This window comes from Notamacropus eugenii, chromosome 1, assembly GCF_028372415.1.
Source record: "Notamacropus eugenii isolate mMacEug1 chromosome 1, mMacEug1.pri_v2, whole genome shotgun sequence".
NCBI classification, from domain to species: Eukaryota; Metazoa; Chordata; class Mammalia; order Diprotodontia; family Macropodidae; genus Notamacropus; species Notamacropus eugenii.
The window spans coordinates 679,210,018-679,232,422 of record NC_092872.1 but is presented as its reverse complement, the minus strand read 5'-3'; the positions used below and the strand labels follow the sequence as shown (position 1 = coordinate 679,232,422).

The window sequence follows — 22,405 nt, the reverse complement described above, 5'->3', positions numbered from 1 at the left end:
AGAGTTGATGATGACACTGAGATTGCAAGCCTGAGTGACCAGAAAGATATGTGTTCAGTTCTCTATTGGAAAGCTGGGAGTGTAAAAATGAACATCCCAAACACTCCCTGATTTACTTAAGCTCCCCAATCGTCCAGGTAGCCAAGAGGACTGACTTGACCACTCAGGATACAGGATGACTTGACATACCAGTGATCCTTTGTGACTGAACTCCCAAATGTGGAGATGACCCGTAGCTGCCAGAAATCACAGAACCAGCCTTGATCAGCAAGTTTGACCATAAGCTGCAAACTTAAGACCTTGTTCAGAACCTTCTAAACATCCTGCACATCTTATCCGTACTTGAGCCTTAGACTCTCTGCATCATCGTGTTTATCTTGTACCAAAATATCAGTGCCCCTGTTCCTGGAACTCTTTGTGTTTGTGCCTAGTTTGTACCTTGAACTCTGTGTCCACAATATGCCCCCTTCCCTCCCCAGATCAGCCCATTTCCCACCTCCCTTTCCTATTCTCCCCCTTCCTTTGTTAGGGAAGTACATAGACTATTTCCTGCTTTCCCCAAATTAAGTTGTTCAGCATTAGACCATTTCCTCCACGTCATCATGTCTATACTTGTTTAATAAAGATCACTCTTGACTTTTACAGGCATTGTCTCCCTCCAGTTTTCTTGCCTTTGGAAAAGAGGGACTGGGTCCTATAGGGTTCATGCCTGAGTTTTCAGGAGAAAAATGAGTACTCTTTTGGAGATTCTGAGTTTGAGATACCTGTGGGCCATTGGAACATATAATTCAAAATGTAGCAAAGGCAATTAGTGATGTGGAATTGGTAATGAGGAGAGAGGGTAGGACTGGATATGTAGGTCTTGGTCCCTTTTCCTCTTCCCATCTCCTTAATATTGGTCTCTCTCCTATCTTTAGTCCTCTCCATTTCTCTTTTAACAGTGTCACCTCCATTGAAAGGTAGGAAAGGGCCATGTCATGGAGCACTTTGAATACCAAACAGGAGATTTTATATCTGATCTTTGTTGTTGTTCAGCTTCATTCTCAGAGGACCAATGACATCACATTATTTATTTATTCGCACAAAGTCTTCAGTCTCACTCTCCTCCATCATCTCAATCCAGTGGAAAGACAAAAGTCCAGATGACTGGCAATGGCCCAGGATGCAATGGATGACCTTTGCCTTTCTGAATTAGGACCTTCCCATGTCTCAGTTTGTCTGAGGCAATGCCCATTCAATGACTAAGGGCTAGGTAAGAATTAAGATAAAAGAAGGCTCAATTACCATCACAAAACTTTCAATCTGGACAGAGAAGACTCTTAGCATTTCTGGACCAAAACCAACTGCTATTAAACTCATTCTAAGCCATCAAAACCTAAACAATAAGCGAGCCACAGTGATTTGGGTTTAAAGGTGTAGTCAAGTAGCTCCATTTGAAACACAATGAACTTTTTTAAAGCCTGTTTTTTCAGAGCTATATTTCAAGAAATCATATGTAAAAACTGCAGGGGACAAAAAGAAAAATTGTCCCCAGCATTTTGAAAAAGAGAACCAAAAAGTAATATAAATATATGGGAATTAAAAATTGTGAAAATAAAAATCGAGCAACCAAACTCTAAAATGTCTTATTATATGGAACCAAAAATGATATGCCTATGTATAAAATACTCACGTGTAAGTAGGGGGATTACATCTGAAAGGGGAAGAGGGGGAAGAACCAGGAGAAGGAGGAGGAGAAACAGCTGTATTTCCCAACTTGTGCTCAAATTGACAGGTTGAATCCTCAGAGAGCAGATATTGCTACATTTAGATAACAGAGTAAAGACAGTTGATATAAAACTAATGTAAAACATTCACTGCTTCCTACAATACACACAACATGGGAAGAGTAAGCTTAAATTTAGAACATAATAATAGTGAGGCAGCCATATAAGAAATGAGACAAGGGTTTAATTCATAACACCTGCTCTGGATGTTCTATGCATTGTTGACCTGAAAGTTTGGTTAAAGGAGGCAAACAGCTTAGGTGGTATGTAAATTCATGTTGTTTATGCCCTTAAAGCTAGTCTAAGCTAGTGAGTTTGTACACACAAGGAGCTAAAACATAAGTTCTGACTGATAAGAGAATGACAAGACTTAACTCTGTTTTAGGATAAATCCCAACTCAGCATGTCTGTGTCACTCATATTTATGATCCCCCATATATGATTAACTACATTATGAGAAAGGAATTTTCTTAATTGAACAGGTGGTAAATACAATAAGATAAGAAAGTTGACAAAGTGTTAATTTGAAATTACGACCCAGGATATATGTGTTTTCTTTACCATTAACATGCCATAACATAGTATATGTCCACAAAATATTAAGATACAGAGAAAGTCCCATTATTCAAGATGTCTCGGGGTTAAGGGTCTCATAGACAGAGGGAAGAATGCTCTTAAGTGAGCCTCATCTGACCTTGTCGATATAGGAAGAGGTATTCTCTGAGTTCACGTGGAGAACAAAGAGGCTTTTAGGTCCAGGCTCTTCTGGTTGATTCATTCAGGCTCTGGTCCTTATTGGGGTTATTAGATTTATATTAAATGATTATCCATGTAGAGACCTCATGCAGAACCTTCTGTTGTTGTTCATTCTTCATTCTCAAAGAGGATCAGTGACATCACACTATTTATTTATATAGATCCAACTTCCTTAGGTTTATCATAATCTCATTCCTCCTTTTTATGCACTCTTCAGTTAAGTCAAATGGGCTTCTTATTTTTTTTCTTCACATTTGGTATTCTATTTCCCATCTCTGTAACTTTGTACAAGCATTGTATACCCCCATACCTCGTATACACTTTCTACTCACCTCTATGTCACCAGTATCCTTTAAAGCTTGGCTCAAGTGCCATCTCTTATTTGAGGCATTACTTGATTCCTTCAAACACTAGTGATAACTACCCGCAAAAAGTTACCTTATATTTACTGTATATTTTATGTTAATATGCTAGTTTTAATATAATGCTAAGTTCCTTGTGGGGAAGGACAATGCTTTTGTGCCTTGTACATAAAAATTCCTGAATAAATGCTTATTGACTGATTGGGAATAAAAGGAGATGCCTCATGAGGGAATTGTGGGAATTGAGTGAACCACACTGACTCCATCTTGTGACTCAATTCTCGAGCTAGTTCAGTTCCCTTTCTATTCCAATATGGATCTAATCCAATTTCTGTCTTGTGAGAAAACTTTATTCAATTATGGGAATTATAAGAAAATTTTATTGTATTTTTGGAACCTAGGCCTACATGGCTGGGAAACTGGATCACCTGTTGCTTAAAGACCCTTAACTAAGGATCTAGGTTACACTCACTAGAAACCCACTCAGATCCAAAGACTGATGCAAGGAGTTTTCACACAATTATATATCTCAAGCAACCCATATATATTATCTGAAAACTGTCCCCATACTGGTCAATCACTTTCCTTTGATTGATTATAGATATTTGGGAGGAATGGAATACCTCTTTTTCTGATTTCAGGGACTTGTACCTGCTCACTATCCTGCCTCCCAACTCTTGATACTCACTCATCCCCTTCTGAATCTCACAGTCTTTCATTTCCAATTTTTTAAAATAAATTTTTATAGTTAAATTGTATATTTTTCAACTATCAGTTTTTTCTTTCTCCCATTTCTCCCCTTCTCTACTAAAAAGAACCAGATATTTCTTATAATAAATATGCAAAGTCAAGCAAAACAAATTTTCATATTGGCCATGTCTAAAAATATACCTCATTTTGCATAATTATTCACAAACTTCTGTGGAAAGAGATGGATAGAATTCATCACAATTGATCCTCTAGAATCATTTTTTATCTTCAAAATTTTTTAATACACTAAAAGTTGTGTTTTATTTGTCAATTCACTTTCAGATTGACAACTGTTAAATTTGAGTTTTCCTCCATTAAATTCTTATTATCTATCTCCTCCCCTTCCCACTTATCCCTTTTTTATACCAGCACTGCAGCTAGGTGGCACAGTGGATAGAGCACTGGACTTGAAATCAGGGGGTCTCATGGAGTTCAAATCTGGCCTCAGATACTTACTAGCTGTGTGACCCAAGGCAAGTCACTTAATCTTGTTTGCCTTAGTTCCCTGTGTGTAAAATGAACTGAAAAGAAGGAAATAGCAAACCACTCCATTATCTTTATTATGAAAACCCCTAATTGGTCATGAAAGAATCAGGCACAACTGAAACAATTCGACAAAAAGACCAGCATTAGGTCTCTGTGCTTTGTTTTGCTTATCGTAATCTCAACCCAGTCTCTATCCAAATGTCCTCTCCTACCTTCACCATCCCATTACACTATTCAAACCAAAATTCTTCAAATCTACTTTCAATGTTATACTCATTTTATTAGACAATAAAAGTCATGATATCCAAATTTGAGAGGGCTAAAGCAGTTTAAAAATGACTACAAACCAAAGATTTCTAGTGAATAGTGAGGCAAAATGTTAATGTTAAAATACATTTTTAGTAAGAAAACTATATAAATACATACAAGTAATTATTCATTATGACCAAATTGCCTTAATCCCAAGAACGACTCAACAAAATAACAAAATTCATCTGGAGGGCCCCAAGGGGGAAAAAAGGGTAAAATTGAAAAGAAGTGAATCTAATAGAAATTAAACTACTTGCTACTGACTAAAAAGTAAAAAAGTAGATTAGTAGAAGACTATAAGTACTAAAAGTCAATGAATGCAATAGCCCAAAGTTCAGTCCACTATAGAACTGCAAAAGGCCAGGAACAAGAGGAAAGGCTCTCAACACCCAAAACAGCAAAGTCAGCATGAGGACAGGGAAATTGCCTAACATGATCAGAGATGACCCAGACAGAATAGGAGCCAGCAAGGTTCTGTCCACAGACAAGAAAGAGTGGGCTTTCCAGAGCAGGTCCTGTCCTCAGCTCGGGGATTTTAAGACCTTAAACTTCTGTTCTTAGACTCCAGAAAGAGTTTTGAAACTCCAGAGCTCAGTCTCAAAGATATAGAGAGGAATTTAATCATAGGAGCTGGAGATTAACCCAAGAGCCCAGGAGATGGAGAGTGTGACTGACCAAACAGGGACAGTCACTCTACCCAAAAACCCAGGGATAGAGAGGCCTTGACAAAGAGTTAGAATGGCTAATGGAGAAATATTTTTGCATAACTTCATATGTATAGTGGGTATCACATTTCTTACCTTCTCAGTGGATAGGGGAGAGGGTAAAGGGAGAGAATTTGGAACTGAACATTAAAATAAAATTTCAAAGCTGAGTTGTCGGCAGTACTTGACTTGTTCTTAACTAAAGGGATCATAGGTTCCTCATCCAGCACAAGATAGTATTATGGTACCATGTCTAGATTATTGGTGAACTCTCTCCCTTTTAGTGCAGAAACCTATTCTAAGTCCTACTCACATGAGATAAATTTGCCAGTAACTCAGAAAATGGAAGTTGTCAGGGCACTAGGGGAGAGAGGATATGGGTTCTCCAAAACCCCAAAGTTTAATGGCCTAGTATTAATAAAAAGCTGGAGTTTATGTAGTATTTAAAGGTTGAAGAGCAGTTTGCATGTCATTTGATTCTGAGAACAAACCTGTTTGATGTTATCATTATCCCCATTTTACATATGAGGAAACTGAGTCAAAGAGTGACATACACAGAGTCACAGAGGCAGAATTTGAACTCAGGTCTTCCTGGCCCCAGGTCTAATTATACTTTATGCATACCCCCTAGCTGCCTACAACAGAATGTGGGAAAGTGTTAGTAGCTTATCCCATATAGTGCTCTGAATCATTTGGGCTCTCTCCACTCAACTGCACAGGCTGGACCCAACATCTTCCTAACTTTGATTGTCCACTCTTTGTCCTCCATATGAGTTATCATCTGATCTAGGATCTGTCATCTGACCCAATCAACATGTCATTATTGCAATGGTGGACTCCAATACCCTCAGGAGAAGACTTTTCAGGTCTCTGCTTACTGGAATGTGGTCTGAGAAAAGATAGTGGTGTGCTTGGGTGTTTCCCAAGTGAAAACCAACTGTTTCTGACTAGTTTCAGTTACAGCAATAGAGAACAAAAAAATGTTGGGAAGGCTGATAATCTTATACCATTAATCCTGGATATAAACTACTTGATGCAATACACTGATGTGATCTGGAACAGCTGCAGTTACAGCCATGACAACTTGTTTAGCTCCTAGTTGTCTACTATAAGTCAGTAGGTGTCATCTACCTTCCTCATGAGTCACAAAAGGATATTGGCAAAGCAAAATAATCTACCTTACCTCCATCATTAGAAAGGAAACCTCAATTTTGATTACATTAAATTGAAAGGTTTTTGCACAAAGCCAACACAATCAAGATTAGGAGAGAAGCAGAAAACTGGGAAAGAATTTTTACAACCAGTGTTTCTGATAAAGGCTTGATTTCTAAAATATATAGAGAACTGAGTCAAATTTATAAGAATATGTCATTCCCCAATTGATAAATGGTCAAAGGATATGAACAGGGAGTTTTCAGAGGAAGAAACTAAAGCTATCTATAGTCATATGAAAAAATGCTCTAAATCACTATTGATTAGAGAAATACAAATCAAAACAACTCTTAGGTACCACATCACACCTGTTAGATTGGCTAACATCACAAAACAGGAAAATTATAAATGCTGGAGATGTGGTAAAATTAGAACAATAATGCATTATTGGTGGAGTTGTGAACTGATCCAACCATTTTGGAGAGCAATTTGGAACTATGCCCAAAGGGCTATAAAAATGTACATACTCTTTGACCCAGCAATACCACTTCTAGGGCTGTATCCCAAAGAGATCATACAAATGGGAAAAGGACTCACATGTATAAAAATATTATAGCAGCTCTTTTAATGGTGGCAAAGAATTGGAAATTGAAGTTGTGGTATATGAATGTAAAGAAATACTATTGTGCTATAAGAAATGATGAGTAGGCAGACCTCATGAAATCCTGGAAAGACTTATATGAACTGATGCTTAGTGAGGGGAGCAGAACCAGGAGAACATTGTACACAGTTACAGCCACATTGGGTGATGACTAACTTTGACAGACAGCTCTTCTCAGCAATGCAAAATCCTAGGACAACTCCAAAAGGTTCATGATAAAAAATGCTATCCACATCCAGAGAAAGAATTATGGAGTCTGAATGCAGATAGAAACATATTATTTGCTCTCATTTTTTTGTTTTGTTTCTTCTTTCTTGTGGTTTGCTCTTCTCGTGTTTATAATTCTTCTTTACAACATAATGTGAAAATACGTTTAATATGAATGTATATTTAGAGCCTATATCAGATTGCACTCTGCCTTGGGGAGAGGAGAGAAAAGGGAGGGAGGAAAATTTTAAACTCAAAAGTTTGTGGAACTAACTGAATGTTGAAAACTAAAAATAATTTTTTTTTAAATGGAGGTAATTAAAAAATGCTGAAAAACAAGTAATCTCATTGACCCCACTCCAACACCATTTGATAGTATTTGGTGCTAAAGATGGGATGGTTTGAGCAACCGCAAAGGTTTCCATTTGGCCCTACCCACAATACACAAAAGGGCCAGTACCGATTTCTTTTCCTTTTTGGTCAGTTTTCCATCATGTCTGATTCTTCATGACTCCATTTGGGGTTTTCTTGGTAAAGATACTTGAGTGATTTGTCATTTCCTTCTACAGTTCATTTTATAGATAAGGGAACTGAGGTAAACAGAGTTTAAGTGACTTGCCCTGGTTTACACAACTAGTGTCTGAGGTCAGATTTGAACTCAGGAAGATGAATCTCTTCCTGACTCCAGCTGGGCCCAGCACTCTATCTACTATGCCACCTGGCTGCCCCCTGTACAAGTGTCATCTCTCCAAAACTAGATACCACTTTTCATAATTGTCTGCCTGTAGAAACTGGGGGGTGGGGGGGGTGGGGGGGGTGGAGAGCACCAATTGGCCTGTACAGGGTTTCCTGATGAGTAGTACCTTGACTCTCAGTGTCCAGCATATTTTTGTACAAATGGAGGCAGGGTGGTGCTTTTGGGATACACTTTAGGCTCACATGGGGCTAAGGCTCCTACTGCCCCAATGTTTTATTTTAAAGTAATTTTACTAACACATCCACAGCCAGAAAAGTGACCACTTTCTTATCAAGCCCTTGAGTCACTCCCAAATATCACTCAGGGTGAATGCCATCCATACCCTTTTATCTATCTGAATAGACCAATGGGCCCTGTGTCTCATCTCACATTTTCCCAGAGCACCTATTTGTAATGATAGAATTATGTGTCCTCATTACTTTCCCAATGTCACACTCAAATTAAACTCCCTAAACTGAACTATCCTGTATGATTTTTTTGGTAAGGGAAATCTATAGCCAAAGAATGACATCATTTGAATGAGGCTCTGTCCAGAAGGGAGGCTCAACTTGCCCAAATTCAGACTAGTAATAGAGTATGTTATAAACATATATGTATATAATAAAGCCTTAGGGAGGCACATGGCACAAAGATTTAGTCTATCAGTCCCCTTTCCTTCAGGAACTCCAACCCCTCTCTTGCAGAATCACCCCAACCCGCATTCAAGAACCAGATGCAATGGAAATTTATCATTAGAGGGCCACCTATGTACTACTCTCTGTCTAAGCTAACTAAAAAGGGACAAAGCATAGTCTGCATCTGGAGCATTTAAATAAGTAGTCTGGGCAAAGTACAACTTCTGAGACCTTACTGAGCCTATGATACTCAAATGTGGATATGCAAAACTAGCTGCCAAACCATACCCTCATTCCAGAATCTCATCAGGATGTCATTTAAGTTTTTCTTACAACATTTCTAGTTACTTGGTGGTGAATACCTGCCTGTCCTCTGGTCTCTCTAGAATAAAAACTTTGGCTTGCTTTAGAGAGATAAGCCCATGACTTTCTTTTTCCACCAGATTCCCAAATTTCATCCTCACTTCTGTTCTCAATGTCATGCCTTACTGCACTCATTTCAACTGGATGCAGAACATCTGCTACTAAAAATTCTGGATCAGAATCTGCACTTCCATAGGTCTGTAAGTTCTCACCTAAGTCTTGTACTTCTCTGTCCCCATTAGCATCTTGCTTTCCACTCATGCTGTTTGTTACCAGCTCCAGCAGCTGGGTATCTCCTTTTACTATACAATCTTCAAAAAAGAGAAAGCTCTTTCTCTAGCTGCTGATTGTGCTACACCATGCAGTTTTCACATGCAGTTTTTTTATGCTGGCACCTCAGATTCTCTGTAACAGTTAACAATAATCAGGAAATAAGAGATGTAGCAATTAAATAATTTACCTTCATTGTTAGACTTCATCACCACTTTTTAACTCACCATGCCAAATTCTGTAAGCTGAGGTGGTGGAATCAAGATGGGAGAGTAAGAGAAAGCAATATGGCCTAATTTCTCACAAAACATCCTCCACAAAGATCTAGAAAACACATCAAACTGAATTATGACTGGAAAAACGAAGAAAAAAATCATAGTGAATCATCTTTTCAGTCCACAAAAACTTAGGGAAGCAAAGCTGTCTGTGCACACTGGAAACAAGATATGGTCAGTAGCTGTTGAACAAGGAACATTCCAGTGCCCAGGGACTGAAAGAGGGCTGAGACTGTGCATCAGGGCAGGAAACACCAGAGCAAAAAGGGATTCCAGGGAATGCTTGAACTAGTGTAGGGTGAAAAAGATGCCATTTGGCAGCTTTGTCTCCCACTGCCCATTTCTAAGTCACAAATCCAGGGCACAGAGGAGTGGCATAAAACATGGATCCTAGATGCGTTTTGAGCAAGGGCAAGTTCCAGAAGCACAATGTAGCTATGCGACTTTGATCTCAGGGGCAGAGTGGAGACTCAATTCCAGCCTCTAGACTAATGTGGAAGCCTGCAGTGGAAGCCATGGCAGGAGTACCCATTCTAAAGGGGATCCCACAGTCACTCAACTTCTAGAGCCACCAAATAAAGTAACACTCGTTAAGTGTAGAAATAGTCCACTGAAATTCCCAAATAAGAACAAGATGACTGATTCCAACTAGGGTCAGGACCTTAAAGAGCTCAAACAAGAAGTTAAGAAGTAGACTAGAAAAATAAGCAAATTCTGCAGCAGAGATGGATCCAAGCTAGTCTGTTAGTAGTTTAGCCTCTAATACTAGAATCAAATGAATCACTAATACGTCATTCAACAGTTAACAAAATGATGTTTAATTAGCCATGACATAGAAAGGATGCTCAGTAAGAATGCAAGTGTCATGTGAAAACAAGGCTTCTATATCTTTATATGTAAATAAGTCAGGTTAGGAGAACATAGAGGAAGATAACTCCAGTGACCTTGGGAGTCTGAAGGGCCAGATGCTATATAGATGGGTTCTTTTTATGCCTTTAGGCAGAAAACAAACATTTATTAAGTGCCTACTACATGACTGGAACTGTGGTAAGTGCCTTATGACTATTACAGCATTTTATCCTCACAACATCCCTGTGAGATAGGTGCTATTACTGTCCCCATTTTACAAAGGAGGAAACTGAGGTTAAACGACCTGTCTAGGATCACACTGTCCTGTGAACAATAGGCCACTTCCACATGGTTCGAGGCCAACATGAAACTACTTTAATAGCTAGACAGTTTGAACCTTAGCCCTCTGTGTCAATCAAATGTGAGCGACAGCCTCCCTGCCTTTTAGTGGAAAAAAAAATTCTAGCTTAATCTACTTGGGAAAGGGGTAGGAGAACCTTGGGAGATACCAAACCTATCACACTGGCGCGCTTGCTTTTCCTCACATGTGATGGCACATCCTTTGAACTAAGAATACTTGGAATGGTCTTTTCTCCTAAATCTCTTTCTCTTGTTATCCCTGACTTTGTAAAGACTAAATTAAGTGCTCAATTAAGTCAAAACCCATTTAGGTACCCTGGCTGAAAGCTTTCACATATTAACTTAATTCACAAAGTTCTATCTTCATGAGCTTTTTCTCCGGTATGAACAGTTCAATGTTGAATCAAAATTATGCTTTCATGGAAGGCTTTCTCACAATCACTTCATTGGGTGTTTCCAAGGTACAGACTCTGATGTTTGCTAAGGTGTATGCTGTTACAGAATGTCTTTCCACAATTATTTCATTTAAGAAACATTGCTTTGCATTATGCGGTCTCTGATGATGAATAAACTCTGAGCTTTGATGGAAGTTCTTTTCATATTAATTATATTTATAAGGCTTCTCTCCATTTTAAGTATCCTCATATTGAATAAAGGATGAATTCCAATGAAAGATCTTCCCACAATTATATATTTGTAAGGTTTTCTTCATATGATTCCTGGTATTCAGTACCATTTTCCTATCCAGGCAGATCCTTCATTATTATCACTTAGATTGTTTCACTACCATATGAATTCTCAGATGCTGATTAAATTAGGAACCAGTAAAAAAAAAAACTTTCAGCAATCATTACATTTATAGAGTTTTTCTCCAATATGAATTCTTTGATGTTCAATGAACCGTGGGTTCTACAATTTTCTTCAATAAATAAATTTCTAAAGTCCTTCTTCACTATGAATTCTCTGATATCTAGCAAAGTATATTTTCATAAGATCACTTATCCATAACAATTAAAATTTATAAGGTTGTTCTCAAAAATGGGTTTTCTGATGTCTAGTTAATTCTGATTTCTGAGTAAAAGCCTTCCCACAATCACTACATTTGTAAGGCTTTTCTCCAGTGTGACTTCTCTGATGTCGAGTCAATTCTGAATTCTGATTGTATGCCTTCCCACAATCACTGCACTTATAAGGCTTCTCTCTGGTATGAATTCTCTGATGTTGAGTTAATTCGGATCTCTGTGGGAAGGCCTTTCCACAACCATTACATTTGTAAGGTTTCTCTCCAGTGTGAATTCTCTGGTGTATATTTAACTGTGAGCTCCAGTGGAAGCCTTTCCCACATTCATAACATTTATAAGGTTTCTCCCCAGAGTGAAGTTTCTGATGTAGAGTAAGGTGTACTTTGATACCAAATGCTTTCCCACAATCTTTGCATTCATAAGGCTTTTCTCCAGTATGAATTCTCTGATGTCGAATTAAATGTGAACTTCCATAAAAGGCTTTCCCACAATCTTTACATTCATAAGGTTTCTCACCAGTATGAATTCTCCGATGTCGAATTAACCCTGAACTCCAGTAATAGGCTTTTCCACAATCGTTACATTTGTAAGACTTCTCTCCAGTATGAATTCTCTGATGTCGAGTTAACTCTGAATTCTGGTGGAAGGCTTTCCCACAATGGTTTCATTGGTAAGACTTCTCTGCATTATGAATTCTCATATGTACAATAAATCTGAACTCTGACAGAAGGCCTTCCCACAATCATTACATTTAAAAGGTTTCTCTCCAGTATGAATTTTCTGATGTGCAGCTAATTTAGAACTGTGCCAAAAGCCCTTCCCACAATTGTTACATTTGTAAGGCTTCTCTCCAGTATGAATTCTCTGATGTACAGTTAACTCTGAACTGTGACAGAAGGCCTTCCCACAATCATTACATTGATAAGGCTTCAGTCCAGTATGAACTCTCTGATATTCAATTAATTTTGAACTGCACCAGAAGACTTTCCCACAATCATTACATTTAAATGACTTTTCTCCAGTATGAATTATCTAATGCTGAATTGATCCTGAATTCTGGTGGAAGGTCTTCCCATGATCTTTACATTCATAAAGCTTCACTCCAGTATGAATTCTATGAATTCTCTGATGTTGAGTTAATTTTGACCTCAAGCAGAATGCCTTGCCACAATCATTACATTCATAAGGCTTCACTCCAGTATGAATTCTCTGATGTTAATTTTGAACTCCGGCAGAAGACCTTCTCACAATAATTATATTTGAAAAGGCTTCTCTCCAGTATGTATTCTCTGATGTAGAATTAACTGTGAGCTCTTTCAGAAAGTTTTCCTACAATAATTACATTTCTTAGAAGGCTCCATTCCATTATGAATTCTCTGATAAACAATTAATTGCAAACTCTGGCAGAAGGCCTCCCCACAAATGTGCCATTCATAAGGCTCCTTTACAGTAAGAATTTCCTGATGACCAGTTAACTGTGGACTCCTGTTAAAGGCCTTCTCATAATCTTTATGTTCATAAAGCTTTTCTCTACTATTATTTCTCTGATGGTGGTTAATGTATTTGCTAGAGGGGAATCCTATTCCAAATATATGACATTCATAAGGTTTCTCTCTAGCATACAGGCTCTGATGTTGAGTTAACTGGAAGTGACAGCTGGAAGCATTTTCACATTTGTTAGACTTCTCTCCAGTATGCTGGGTCTGCTGTTGAGTAATGTACGAGCTAGAATGGAAAGCATTCCCACAATTATTACCTCAGTAAGGGTTCACTTTACTATGAATTATCTGATATTCAACAAGGTACTATTGCATACAATATCTATGTATTTAAGACTTTTATGAAGATTTTCTCCAAAAGGAACTCTGTGATGAGAAATAATAGATTAATTTTGATTGCAGGTTTACCTACATGTATTACATTCAAATAGTGTCTATCCAATAAATATTCTAAATAACTGAAAAGATCTGTATTATAAATGGAACACATTTTCATATTCATTATGTTCTACTTTAATTTGCTTAAGCCTAAATATTGTAGAAAGGTCTATCAATGTTTATCAAATTTAAGAAGATATTTTCATATATAGATGTAAAATAAGTGGACTGGATTTAGCCTGATAATTCTTTTAAGTGATATTTTTTACTTGCCTAGAATATTTCTCTGCATTGTTATGCTGCACTTCCTGCAACCTAGCATAATATTCCCAGGGTTCTTCCAATTTAGAGTCATGGAAACCATACTTTCTGAATCTTTCCTGAACTGTGTCATTAGATCCAGGTCTGGTTTCTCAACCTGAAAGAAATGAGAATAGTCCCTACTGAATCTGAAAGCAAAGTAGGGTAAATTTATCCTCTACATAAAGTAAATGCTTAATTCTCCATTAAAAAATTGCCTATGTATAATTTTTCATGTGTTACTACAGGTTCTACTCAAACTTTGCATAACATTTTCTACCCCTATATTTATAGAGGTATTCATCTTTAGTTTTCTTTCTCTATTACTTACTGGAATTGGTATGAGGAACCTATTTGTTTGGTAACTTTATTACAATCCCTTTCTTTTTCTACCACTGGAAATATTTATTTACAAATTAATTGTAAGCATGTAAGAGCATTCAGTTAACTTGATAGGTACCAGGGTGTTTGTTAAATTTTGCTTTTTGTTTTATCTTTGGAAGTTCAATTATGAGTTGCTCAATTTTCTTTGGATTAAGATTTCTAACCTTTCTCAATTTTCTTTTGATTTATTTTTATTTTATTAGAAATTTGGAGAAATATTTGATACCATTACCATTAATGATCCAAAATTTGAGGAAAGTCTTTTGTTTTATATAATTGTGTTAGTTCTCTATATCACAGATAGCATGCCACTGTCCAAGATCTTTGGCACAAGTGAGGCATTCCTTCTTAACTGCTGATTGCTAGTACTAATGGCTTTTTCAATTTCATTAAAATGAAATGATTTATTTTTTTAGCCTGTGACTGCTTCATTCTGTTATGTGCTTAAGATTTTTGCCCCCAGCTATCACTGTGAAAGTTGTTTGGTCTATGTATTTTTTACTTTGTTTAAAATTGTGATAACTTATGTTATTTTGAACTTATTCTGGCATTTTGCAGATGTTGGTCTAAAATTAATTCTAGCTAGCCCATTTTCTTTCACATGCTCCTAGCAGATCTTAACAAATTGTTAGTTTTTTTCCTCAATTTTTGTTCTCAGGCTTATCTAACATCAGATTGTCAAGTACTGCTGCTCCTGATCCACCCTTATCTAGTATCTTTCCACTAAAACGCTTTTCTAGTTTTTGGTCAGTACCAAATGATACCTCCCAGGGTTGCTGTAAGAACAAGATGAGCTAATAATTGTAGAATGATTAACATAGTGCCTCACACATAGCAAGTGATATATAAATGTTACGTATTGTTATTATTGTGGACTACTTCTTTCTAGCATAAGAGCAGGTATAAAAGTGCTAACCCTTTCATTCTTGTTTTTTAAAAGTTTCTCTTTATGTTCTGGAATTTTAATACCTATGTAATTTTTGAAAAGTTTTCTTGCTCTATAAAGTTTGCCAGTGGTAGTTTGATAAGCAATAGTATTACATCTCTGAATTAATTTAGGTAGAACCGTAATTTTTATTCTATTATTCTGTCAAATCACAGGCACTGAATATACTTCAAACATTTAGATTGTTCATTTATTCAAATAGTATAAATCTTGGGAGTGCCTTTGTAGATTGGCTCTCACATATTTTATTTTGTAATTATTTGCTATACCCTTTTCTAAGAAAAATTTTGGATTTTATTATTGGTATAGAGAAGTGTTAATGGTTTTGTAAGTTTGCTTTGTTACCTGCTTTTTTGTCAAGCTAATCATCTCTATATTCTTTGTTGATTTTCTTGCAATTTCTATGTAAACCATTATTTTATCAACAAGTAGTAATAATTTTGACTTCTTTTTGCCTATTTTTATGCTTTTAATTTCTTCCTCATTTTATTTCTATCATTAGCATATTGCAGCGGAGGAAGGCAACCTTTTTTTTTTTCTCTGATATTTAATGAGAAACTTTTTAGCATCTGTCCATGGAAGTAAGAGGTTTTGATTTTAGATATGACTTCTTGGATTCATTTTATGCTGTTTTATGGTTTGGTTTTTTAAGGCATAGTGCTATAGTTTTTCAAAAGTATAATTTGCATCCATGATGTAACCAGGGTTTGGATGTTTTTGTTTTCACTAAGATTTATTATATATTTTTTCCAAATAGTGAAACATCTTTGCATCCAAATAGTGAATCATCTTTGCACCCCTGAAACAAATACAACTTGGTTTTAATGAATAATTTTTTGGATATATTATTATGGTGTTTTGGCTAGGATAAAAATTTTTGACCCAATTTTCCATTAGTAATGTATGTCTATAATTCTCTTTCTGTATTTTATCCTTTCCTGATTTAGATACTAGAACTATAATTGTTTCATAAAAGAAGTTTGATAGAGTATTGTCTTTGCTTTTTTTTTTAAAGTGATGGGTTTGATTACTATATGGAAGAATGGAAAGACAGGAACGAATACAAATTAAACTGGAACAGGAAAAAGTATACGATAAATCTATTGTAAACGGAAATACAACAATACTAAATAGAGCTCATGAAACTATAATTGCTAAGCTTGGCTCCAAAGAAAAAAATACAAGATAGCATCTTTCCCATTCCTTGCAGTGATTTTGTAGAGGTCAAACTATGAGGTTAAAATATTGCATCATTTCATGTTTTTTGATATTCAATTTCGATTTCAAAAAATGATAAAAGCATATATTTGAAACTAAGGACATTAATTATAACAGGTAAAAACTGGAATATTTCTCAATAAAGGATACTTTGTTTTCCCCATATTATGCAACATATCCCTAGAAGAGCCAGAGCAGTAATAATAATGGTAATAATAGCAGTAGTTTACCTAATGCTCTAAAGATGTGCAAAGCACTTTATAAACATTACTTTACCAAAACAAGTCTGATAAGAAGAAGCAGGTGATATTATCTCCATTTTACCGATAAGGAAACTGAAATAGAGGTGAGGTGACTTGCCCACAGCCACGCAGCTAATAAGTTTGTGATCTGAACTCATGTATTCCTGACTCTGAGTCTAGCATTCTTATTATACCACTCAGCTGCCTCAATAAAACTAGAGAAAAAAAATCAGTCAGTTTACTTAATTTCATAACATAGGCAGGACAATATGACAGAAAGAGCATTGGCTCCGGAGTTAGAAAGAGAATCTGAGTATAGAATTTGCCTCTGAAAATTACTAACCATGTGACTTAGGTAAGGTGCTTAACCTCTATGTCTCAACTTCCTAATAAGTAAAATGAAGGGGTTGGATGGCCTCTGAGGTTCCATATGTCTGCTCTTCAATGACTAACTTGGAGATAGGCGCTCATTGGTAGTTCTCTCTTCTGCATCCAAGGTGCTTCCCCTTCTTCCAGTTGAGAGATCACATCTGATTTCCAAACTGTAAATCCTGCTCGCTGGAATGGGAAAAGGTTGAGAACAGAAGTCCCTATCCAAGCACTATCTGGGGTAAAGGAACATGCTAGGGATATGCAAAGGGTGGTAGAAAACTTATCTAAAGAATCTTCTACATTGTTTTCCAGAAATGTATGAGAAAAGACAGATGATTTGCCAAAACAAAAAAATTGCATTTGAACCAAACCCTCTAAGAGAATGAAACTTTCTCATCCTCAGTCACCTGCACTAGAATTTTAGGGGAGAATCTTTAACCTGAATGGACAGAGAATGGAAAAAAGAAAACTCAGATGTAACGCAAATAATTATTCAGTTTCCAGCTAAATACAGTAAAGACCTTTCATCAGGGACTAAAAAGCATAAGAAATCAATCTATGACACCAAGAGAATTATCATCTGGTTTCCACATGTCAAACAGTAACTCATAAATGTTTAACATGTAGAAAATCCTGATTTATTAAGTGAAGTGACCAAGACTCCACTATGCAAAGAATCAGTCGTAGGGGATAGCTCTCCATACTTAAGAAGAGAAAGTTCCTATATAGTTAGTTCTCCAGCATCACATTCCTGTACAACTCTTTTTGGGAAGAGTCCAGGTTTCCCTATTCTTTCTGGGTAAAAATCCACAGCCACATCCTTGAAGGTCACTGAATACTTTTGGACCTCCTGGTAGTTATGAATACGGTAAAAATTTTAAAGGACAGCTTTCGATATTTAGAGTTCCAAGTCAAATTCATATCAAATACAATCAATGTATCTCTCATTATGCACAAAAAAACCCCAAGCAACTCATAAGCCTATTGCACATTTGATTTGTGAAGTACTTTCTCCATAAAATTTCCATAAGATAGGGTAAAACTTTATTATGTTCATTTCACACATTGGAACACTAATTCTAAGAAAGGCTACGTGATACCTCATTACAAGAGCACAAGTCATATATTTCCCTCAAATGCCCAATTTATACATTTGATACCAATATTATTTTATAACTGAATATCCAACATTCACATAAATATTACTGATTCCCAATTAGAGGTAACATAATCCCTTTCCATTACTAATCAAATATAACTTCTATTGGATGACACTTTCCATTTTGCACCAATTTGGACCATTTTGGGGTAGTTCAAACATGCTTACTTAAGCCCCCAAGATGGCATGGTTTAATATTAATAGTTGACATTTCTATGGCATTTCAGTTAATAAATTCCCTTATAGACATTATCTCATTTTAACATTGCAAAGATGCTGTGAAATATGTGCTGTATTACTTTCCCTCAGTTTTCAGATGAAAAGTGAAATACAAGGATATTAACTGACCTGAAAAAGGACAGATTGTGTTGAGAGACAGGATTGCGAACGCAGATCCTCCTGCATTTGTGCAATATTCCAAGCACTTTTAATTTAACTTTCAACATCTTGAATACCATTCTTTTCTTTTTTTAGTTTTATTAATTTATTTTTAGTTTTCAAAACTCACTTCACTAAGATTTTGAGTTCTAAATTTTCTTCCCCTCCATCTCCTCCCCCCTTCCCCAACATGGTGTGCAATATGATATAGGCTCTACATATATATTCATATTAAACATATTTTCACATTGGTCACCTTGTAAAGAATTAGAACCAAAGGGAGGAACCACAAGAAAGAAGGACGAACAAACACACGAAAAGGGAGCAAATTGTATGCTTTCATCTGCATTCAGACTCCATAGATAGCATTTTCTATCACGAGTCTTTTGGAATTGTCTTAGGTCCTTGCCTTGCTGAGAAGAGCTAAGTCTATCAAGTTAGTCAACGGATAAAGTTGCTGGTACTTTGTAAAATGTTCTCCTGGTTCTGCTCACTTCACTCAGCATCAGTTCATTTAAGTTTTTCCAGGTTTTTCTTGTCCATATGCTCATCATTTCTTAAGGAACAATAGTATTCCATTACATTAATGTACTGAAATTAATATTCTGCATTTCCCCAAATGATGGGAATCCCCTTCGTGGAATTTGTGGATCAAATGCTGAAAGGGAGTCAGGAAGACCTGCTATGAGACTTCACCTCTTAGTAGCTACATGCTCTATAAAATATGCATAGCACCCGTAGTACCACACAGTGTTGTGAGGCCCAAAAGAGCTGTCTGAAAAATTTTTTAATCGTAAAGTGCTACATAAATAATAACTAATATTGCTTCTCTCCTGAAGGCTGTTTCCTCGTCTCTAAAATGGCGGGACTGGGATACATGATGACCAACCCCAGCCTTACGTTCTTCCTTCTAGGAGGGTGAGGATCACAGAGCTAAAACTGTTAGTACTTCAGACACCGTCTACTTCAGCCCAATCAATTAGACTACTTAATTACCATGGTCTTGTCCAGCTTTACATTCTACCTTCTAGTAAGGCTAAGATCGCAGAATAACAGATGAAGAAACAGAGACAAGGACCTTGGACACCATCCGGTCCAACCTCTCCAACGACAACTGAGGAAAGTAAAGCCCGAGGAGATTTAAGGCCCGGCTCCAAGACAGTCCCCAGGCCGAGGATAAGAAATAAGTATTCCTTCTAGAACAAACTGAACTCACTTTGCAGCCTGGCGCCGTCAGGAATACAGGGGCCATGCCCGCCCCTTGCCAAGGGCAGAGCGCTCACAAGGCAGAACTGGCAGAGACAAGCATTACTCTGCCTCGCCCCCTCCAGACCCGGGGCAGACCCGGCCCTCCCGCGCCACTTCCCCCGAACAGGGAGCTCACGAACAACCCAGGCCCCGGGGTGGGGGGTTCAAGGACTGGGTACACGAGGGGCACTAGCGGTTCCAGCCCCAAGTCCGGGGAGGGACCGAGGGGAGCCCGACCGGGACGTGGCCGGCTCTCCTTCCCCGCACACGGGGGGCGGCGAGACAGGCTCAAGGGCCGGCGGGGCACGGCTGGCCCAGGAAGGGCCGGACCAGGCACCTGCCAAGAGAGTCGCCCGGCCCTGCGCTCCCCAAGACCCCCGAGCCAGGGCCTGGCAGCCGGCTCGGCTCAGCGCAGACCCCCGATCCCTGGGGGCACGAGCGGCAGCAGCGGGAAGAGGCCGCGGGAGACGTAGGGTCGGAGGGAGGGCCGAAGGCCGGAGGAGCCCCGGCTCCCGGGTCCGGGACAGGGAGGACACAGGAGAGACAAAGCAAGTCCATGAGGCCAGGCTGCCCGAGTGACAGCAGACAGGAACCGGAAAAGACGTCAGAGCCACTTCCTCCCGCCTCTTCCGGCCATTCCCCCGCAACTGTCTCCACAGCCCCGGGACGCGGTACTCTGGGGCTTGTGGATGTTTTCGTGGCAACGGCTACCGAAGGTCCCGCCCTACCCTGACGGAATCAGGAGCTTGAGGCCGGGAGTTCCGGAAGTGGGGTCTGAGGCGGTTTGTGCGCAGGCCCAGGACAGAGGAGGACTGCTGCGGGAGCGGGTGGAGTCTTTTCTCTTCCAGTCAGCAGCCAGGGGCTGTTTATTAATCCTCCTGTTGGGATGAGGCCGTGTGCCCGACGGCGGGCACACCAAGACCTCCCCACAACCCGTCTCCACCCACGGAGCTTCCTGTACGCGGCTGTATTGCGACTTTCACCCGAGTCCACGGATGCCCAGCTTCCTTCTCTGCTCCTCCCACGTGGGGCCTTTTCCGCCCCGCCCCAGGGCTGACCACGTGTTTGCCCGGTGTGCTTTTTGAGGCAACAGTCTTTTTGCTACACAGCCCTCCCTCGCTCAAAACAAATTCAAGTGCAAGTCATTTCTCTTGATGGCATGGTCTTCTTCGCCAACGAAGGAGGAACACATTGCTATCACCTAGAGCGGTTCTTTTTTAGTACTTTTTTTTAAAGTACATACACTTTTACTTTTTTTCTCCAATTTCAAATTTTCTCCTTTCTCCTGTCCCTCCCCAAACCACTGAAAGGGCAAGAAAAATAAAACCCATTACAGATATGTGTGGTCATGTAAAACAAATGTCCACATTTGCCGTGTTCCCTTACACACACAATTAAAAAAAGATGAAAATATGCTTCAATCCACAGTGTGTCTATTAGTTCTCTATGGATGCGGATACCCTATTTCATCATGCCATTTTAAAATGTGGTTAGTTATGATCAGTGTTACCAAGTCAGAGTTAATTACCTTTACAATATTGTTTTTGTATAAATTGTTGCCCTGTTTAAGTTCATTTTACTTTGCTTCAGTTTGTGATCAGGGTTTTTCCGAAACCATCCCCTTCCTCTTTTAACATCACATTCGTATAAGCATAATTTGTTCAGTCATTCCCTAACTGATGGGAATACCCTCAGCTTTCAAATCTTTGCTATCACAGAAAGGGATGCTATAAATATTTTTATACTGTAGTAAGAGGATTTTTTCTGTATTTGCTTTATGACCATCTGCATTAAAATAGCTAATCACATCAACTAGCTAGGGTCTGCAAAATCAAACAGGCATCAATTATAAGCCTCCTGCTCTCTGGTTAGTTATTGCTCTTCCTGTCTGCAAATTCCAGTTTTATCCCCTAGTATTTGCCAATCTATTATTTTGCCTAAAGCCAATCTTCCCCTTCTTTGATGTATAAATCTTTGCCTTCCTGTTTGTCCTCTGTAAAATTCTAATTGTTTCCATCCTGGTTTGTAGCTAAAAACATCTAAAAGGTTGCTGAAAATGACATTTGGGGCCCATTGATTTTTGTCTCCATTGGAACTGTTCCAAACATATAATAAACAGTTATTAAAATGTCCCTTCATGTTGGTAAGTATAGTTGGCTGTGGAGGAGAAAGTGAGTGACCTTATACAGCCCTCACTCACTCAAATCAAACTCAACTGCAAGTCATATCACCAGCTTGATATCATGGTCCTCTTCGAGAACAAAGGACAAACACAACAACAATAGTTGGCAACAATACCTATAAATGAATCCTTGAATAAATTTAAATCACAAAGGGATAGGAATAGATCTTTCAGCCCAGAAACCACCCGGCACACATGTATAAAATCTGTCTGAGGAAACTTCTGAGCAGGAAAACTCAACTACAGATAAAGTTGCTAGTCTTCCCAGGAAATCACAAGACAAGTTAGTGGTCCATATCGTCTGTATTGCTTGTTTATCTCTTGACTAATCACACATAAACTTGAATTTAGAGTGCCTGGAATAGAAGCCTCACTGGTCTCTCTGATGAGCATGGTAATTCGAGATGGAAGCCAGGCCTGAGCTGAGAAACTTTGG

The 22,405-nt window shown here is 38.3% G+C and overlaps 1 protein-coding gene and 1 pseudogene across 2 annotated transcripts in view; both read right to left on the bottom strand.

Moving 5' to 3' along the window:
• Positions 1 to 1,930: 1,930 nt before the first annotated feature.
• LOC140519537 (uncharacterized) lies at positions 1,931 to 19,791 on the bottom strand (annotated as a pseudogene).
• Positions 1,931 to 22,405, bottom strand: part of LOC140521145 (uncharacterized) — a 61,886-nt gene continuing 41,411 nt past the window's right edge. The window contains exons 5-6 of one of the 2 annotated variants that reach the window (XR_011972813.1): positions 19,756 to 22,405; positions 1,931 to 13,388 (exon numbers count right to left, since the gene is read on the bottom strand). The exon at positions 19,756 to 22,405 is cut by the window's right edge and continues 25,287 nt beyond it. The gene's annotated coding sequence lies outside the window, so the exon portion shown is untranslated. The other variant, XM_072635882.1, reaches the window with a different exon arrangement.